Source organism: Abrus precatorius, unplaced genomic scaffold, assembly GCF_003935025.1.
Source record: "Abrus precatorius isolate BTA unplaced genomic scaffold, Abrus_2018 Scaffold11, whole genome shotgun sequence".
In the NCBI taxonomy this organism is placed as follows: Eukaryota; Viridiplantae; Streptophyta; class Magnoliopsida; order Fabales; family Fabaceae; genus Abrus; species Abrus precatorius.
Genome location: NW_020874303.1, coordinates 13,804,047 through 13,810,210, shown reverse-complemented (window position 1 = coordinate 13,810,210; position 6,164 = coordinate 13,804,047). Strand labels below are relative to the sequence as shown.

The window sequence follows — 6,164 nt, the reverse complement described above, 5'->3', positions numbered from 1 at the left end:
GGAGCAATGGCAAGTGATGAGAGGACTCTTAAGGAGCTAGCTGCACTGAATGTCACATACCAAACATTATGCATCCAATATCCAGATGTAGACGCCCCTTTTGTTTTGAAAACTGGATTAATTCACCTTCTACCTAAATTCCATGATTTTGCAGGTGAAGACCTTCACAAACACTTGAAGGAGTTTCACATTGTATGTTCCATCATGAGACCTCAAGGTGTTCCGGAGGAGCATGTCAAATTGAAGGCATTTCCATTCTCTCTTATGGATTTGGTTAAAAACTGGTTGTATTATCTTCCACCTGGCTCTATTACAAGTTGGGACACCCTCAAGAGATTGTTCCTGGAAAAATTTTTCCCTGCCTCAAGAGCTGCCTCAATAAGAAAGGAAATATGTGGTATTAGGCAGCTGGAAAGGGAAAGTTTGTATGAATATTGGGAGCGTTTCAAGAGACTTTGTACTAGCTGCCCCCATCATCAGATAAGTGACCAGCTCCTAATCCAATACTTCTATGAGGGCTTACACCTAATGGATAGAGCATGATCGACGCAGCTAGTGGGGGAGCCCTAGTTGACAAGACTCCTGCTGCCGCTAGAAACCTCATTGAAAATATGGCAGCTAACTCTCAACAGTTTGCTACAAGGAAAAATTCTCTCATGTCTAGGAGTGTCAATGAGATTCAAACTTCAGATTCACACAAGCTGGAGCATAAGCTAGATGAGTTAACTTCTATGGTAAAACAGTTGGCATCCATCCAAAAGAATTCTGCTGCATATACACCTCCACTTCCATCCATTCCAACAATGCTTTGTGGGATTTGTTCATCTACGGATCACTTCACTGATAGTTGCCCCACATTGCAAGAAACTGAATCTTCGGAAGGTAATCCTCAAGCTTACCCTACTAATATTTATGCTAATAAATTCCCTTTTCAGCAGCTGCAGCAACAACAAAGCTGGGATTTATCTTCCAATAGATATAATCCCGGTTGGAGGAACCATCCTAACTTAAGGTGGGAGGAAATGCACAGCATCAAGGCTCTAGCCAACCATCCAACAACCATTTCCAACCGCATCAAGCTGGACAAAGCAAGCCATATTCAGCCCAACAACATCACCATCCATCACCTTCATCTCAACAGCACCATCAAACATCCCCTTTACTAGCTCTTGCACCTCAAAAGAGTGAGTCATCTTTGGAAGACCTTGTGAAGCAACTCACCATGAGTAATCTCAATTTCCAGCAACAGAGTCAGGCCTTCCAACAACAGACTCAAGCAAGTATCAAGACCTTGGAGAATCAAATGGGTCAACTTGCTTCATCCCTAAATCAACTTCAATCTCAAGGTTCAGGCAATCTCCTTGCACAAACTGTAACAAACCCAAAGAATGTGAGTGTCATTACCTTGAGACCTGGTAAGGTGATGCAAGAGCAAGACATGCCTAAGGAGAAGGATCCTAGTTGCACTTTAGCTACAGAAGGTGAAGGAGGAGAGATTAAGAGCCAAGAGCAGCCTACACTTATGCCCGCACCATGTCAACCAAAAGTGGTAGACAAAGAGGAGAGGTCTATTCCTATTCCTTTCCCTCAAAGAATGGTTCAGCCCAGCAAGAAGCAAGAAGAGGTTGATAAAGAAATTTTGGATACTTTTAGAAAAGTTGAAGTCAATATCCCCTTGTTAGATGCTATCAAGCAAATCCCAAAGTACGCCAAATTCCTTAAGGACTTATGCACTCATAGAAGGCGGCTAAAGGGTAATGAAAAAGTGAACATGAGGAGGAATGTATCAGCTCTTTTTGAGAGGCAGAAAACTTCCATGCCTGAGAAATGCAAAGATCCAGGGACGTTTACTATTCCCTGCATTATAGGCAACAATAGGATAGATAATGCCATGCTTGATTTAGGTGCATCTATTAATGTTATGCCTTTATCTATCTTCACATCTTTGTCTCTTGGACCATTACAGCCCACAAGTGTCATCATCCAGCTAGCAAACAGGAGCACAACACATCCAGCTGGACTTGTGGAGGATGTGTTAATGAGGGTGAATGACCTCATTTTTCCAGCTGATTTTTACATCCTTGACATGAAAGAGTTAATGGATAGTGTTGCACCAATCATTTTGGGAAGACCGTTCTTAAAGACTGCGAGAACGAAGATTGATGTGTATGCCGGATCACTTACTATGGAGTTTGGAGACAGTGTTGTCCGCTTTAACATACTGGATGCTATGAAGCACCCAAATGAAGAACACTCTGTTTTCCACATTAACCATCTTGATGAATTAATAGATGATAGTTTGTTTGAATTTCTAGGAGGAGACTCTCTCCTTAATTTTTCTGATTATGTAGATACTTATAATTGTGAATCGTGTAATAGTTCTTCTCTATGTGACATTTGTGCTGAGATTTCTGATTATTTGAATGCAAATTCTACTACTTTCAACGTTGATGAACCTGAAAATTCCATAGGGTTAGAATGTGATGTATTAAGTACAACAAGTACAGTTGAATCTAACGCCTTTGGTTTGAATATTGCAGAGACTTTGTCAAATGAAAGTGCCAAATCACTTCCTTCTGTGGAGCAACCTCCCACATTGGAGTTGAAGCCCCTACCAGAACATTATGAGAAGCTCCCGGTCATTCTTTCCACCAAGCTTGAAGGCGATCAAGAGGAGATATTGTTGGAAGTAATTAAAAGGCACAAGAGAGCTATTGGATGGACTTTAGCTGACATTCCTGGTATTAGCCCTCTCCTGTGCATGCATAAAATTCTACTAAAAGAGGGGACTAAACTAGTGAAGCAGCTTCAGAGGAAAAGAAAGAGAAAGAGGAAAAGGAAAAGGAAGCCACAACTCCAAGAACTAGAAGCGCTACACTTAGGAGCATATGAAGACTCAAGAACCTACAAGGAGAGAACCAAGCAGTATCATGATAAATTGATAGGTAGAGGAGAGTCCTGTGTAAGTCAAAAGATACTTCTATTCAACTCATGTCTCACGTTCATGACTAGAAGGCTGCATTCCAGGTGGATTGGTCCATCCACAGTTACACAAGTATTTCCTAATAGTGCAGTGGAAATCAAGAGTGAATCCACTAACAAATGTTTCACAGTGAATGGACATCGCCTGAAGCATTTTTTAGAGAACTCAATTCCTTTGGAGGAGATTGAAGAGGTGGATGTGTACTCCCCCATCATTTCCTTCAACCAAGACCCTTGCCATGAGTAAATCACTTCGCACGTCAAGCTAATGACGTTAAAGAAGCGCTCTGTGAGAGGCAACTCATAAGTGAATAAGCAATTTTGTCTTTTCCTTACTTCCCCTTTGCATTTTTTCAACCACATTTTTGTCTTCATTTGAGGTGTAACGAGCTAAGTAATTTCTGATATGCTTCAATTTTGTGTAGATAATTCCTTGTGGATTCACAATTTTGTAGGAATTCTAGCAGCAGCACCACTTTGGACACTCATTCTTGCTAGGTACAATTCATCCTTCATGAAAGTGGCCACTCTCATAGGCTATAGTGACTACTTTGGCTCAAGGTAAGCAACTCCTTCTCTGTAGTTCCCACTTTTTAAGAGTGGGAGTGTCCACTTTGGCGCCCAGGAGCTCGATCATTTGCGCGTGGACACTTTATAGACCAATAGTGGCCATGCGCAAATCTCCTTACATTGTAGCCTCTTTGGAGTTCCCACTTTCTCACTTGAAAGTGGCCACGCACACTTGTCCCACAAAATAACTCTCTGGAGTTCCCACTTTGAAGCCCAATAGTAGCCACGCGCAATTCACTTGCATTTTAGGGCTTACTGTAGTTATCACTTTCTTCAATGAAAGTAACCACGCGCATATACTCACAAAGAGAAATTCTCTGGAGTTCCCACTTTGAAGCCCCATAGTAGCCACGCGCAAATTCACTTTGAATTTGGGCTTACTGTAGTTGCCACTTTCTCACTTGAAAGTGGCCACGCACACTTGTCCCACAAAATAACCCATTGTAGTTCCCACTTTCCAACCCCAAAGTAACCACGCGCATATGCCCACACACACAACCTCACTGTAGTTGCCACTTTCTCACTTGAAAGTGACCACGCGCACCACACTTTGGGCCAGCCCACTGCACGCAGCCCCTAAATTCCTGCAAAGTCACAACGCCCACCTCACGTCACTCACGACACACACCCACAAACACCCACTCAAGCACTTAACTCACGACGCACCTCACGACACCACTCCTCCACCTCCCAAATTGAGTTTTTGCAACCTCAATCCTCACATTTTCACTTCTGCCGCCACACCCAAAGGTCCAAGCAAGGTAAATCTCTCAACCTCTCTTAATTCATGGGTTAAGGTTCTTGAATCCCTAATTTGGGGCTTTTTAATTGTGCCCTTATATGTTGAAATTGATGTGAATTTCTTGTTTAATTAAGCATTCTTGTATGAATTAGAGTAGGTGAGATCCTTTAATTGCACCCAATGGCCATGTGTGGCTGCCACCATGTTCAATGTTCCCATTTTTATCCCCAAAAGTGGCCACACCCATTTCCATTTGCTATGAATCTCATTTATTATTTTTGTTATGCCCATTCCCTTTTATTTTTATGTTCTTAAACATGTCCATCATGCCATTCCTTTTCATATTCATGCATGTTGATGTCTAAATTCAGTTCATGTCCATTTACATTGAGTTCTAACCCTCCATTTTGCTGTTTTGCTTCTCAAATTACATGGTATTTTGCTGTTGCTGCACTTGATTCTCATGCCCCTTCTACAATTAGCTCTGATTGTTGGCCTTTCTGGGTGTTGAACATGCTTTTTGTGACTTTAATTTCACTATTGCTGTGTTATGGCCCTTAAACTTAGCAGCCACATTGTGTTCTACAGTCAATTGCTATACAAAATGAATGTTTGCCACACCATTTATTTTGTACTTAATTGCAATTGTATGTATCATTTGAGCCCTATGCTTTGCCCATAGAATGCATCTTTTATGGACTTAATCCCAATGCACCCAGAGATGCCCCCAGCTCTAGTTCCTCAGAGGAAGCAAAAGACGCAGAGGAAGATGAAGAAGCCATCTCTGATGAAGATGCCACTTAGTCAACCTTTCATGTTTTCTTTTCTTTCTCTGCTTAGATGCCCTCCGTTCCATCAGAAAGAGCATCATTATGCCCCTGAACTTTGAGTACATCATCTATAAAAGGGGGGGGTGAACTCTTTGTCTTTATTTTGCATTTATTTGTAGCTTACTTTTCCTGCACCGTACTAGATAAAAGACAAAAATATTTTCTCATTTCAATTATTCTCTTTTCCTTTTAATCTAGTTCTCTTTTGTATTTTGCTTTTATGCTCTGATTGCATTTCCCATCTAACTCTTACTCATTCTCCTTTATGTACATATTTACTGTCCTTACTATTTTGAACATATTTTCTTGTCGGGTGAATTGTACTCTCATTTTGCAAGTTATTATCACCTTTGCTATGGTAGTGAATTGGGCCTTTTTACTTCTTTTCTATGTGCATATTACATGTATTTTTGCATTCATCTTCTAGAACCTGCCTTGTTTCTTAATTAAATATGCATTGGGCAATTTTCTATCTAAATGATTGAGGCCTTCTTTGCACATACCCTTCCCCCCACCCTTGCACTTCACTTCCTTGTTCCCCACTTCTTGCTTTTGCCAAACTTAGTCAACAAAAGTAATTCTCTTTCCTTAATAGAGGTATTTCTTTTGAGTTGCCTCAAGATTGAGTACAAGAAACTAAGTTTGGGGTGTTGATTATGCTTGTAGTTGCTTGAGGGCAAGCAATGTCTTAAGTTTGTGGTGGTGGATAGCATACATGTTCATAATACATGTAAAAAAAAATGATTGTCGAAGTCTATGATATCACAAAAATATGAATGAATGAATGAAAAAGGAGAAAAGAAAGAAAGAAAAATATAGCAAGACATTTGAGTTGAAAAATGATTTCCACATAAGGTAAAATTAAAAAAAAATATGGTGAAAGAATGCTTGAACCTCTTAAGCTACATCATTTAAGGCACTCCACTCTAGTTGTTGCACTAAATCACTCAAAAGAACTCCTTCCTCTTGAGCACCCACTTGATCTTTTCACCCTCCTTGGTTAAATTTGAGCCTATCCTAACCCCATTTGTGACCAACAA

General features: G+C 40.6%; 1 non-coding gene across 1 annotated transcript; it reads right to left on the bottom strand.

The window, feature by feature from the left end:
• Nucleotides 1–377: 377 nt before the first annotated feature.
• Nucleotides 378–482, bottom strand: LOC113856782. Its single transcript, XR_003503015.1, has one exon. It is a non-coding gene; the product is annotated as a small nucleolar RNA R71 (small nucleolar RNA).
• Nucleotides 483–6,164: the final 5,682 nt, after the last annotated feature.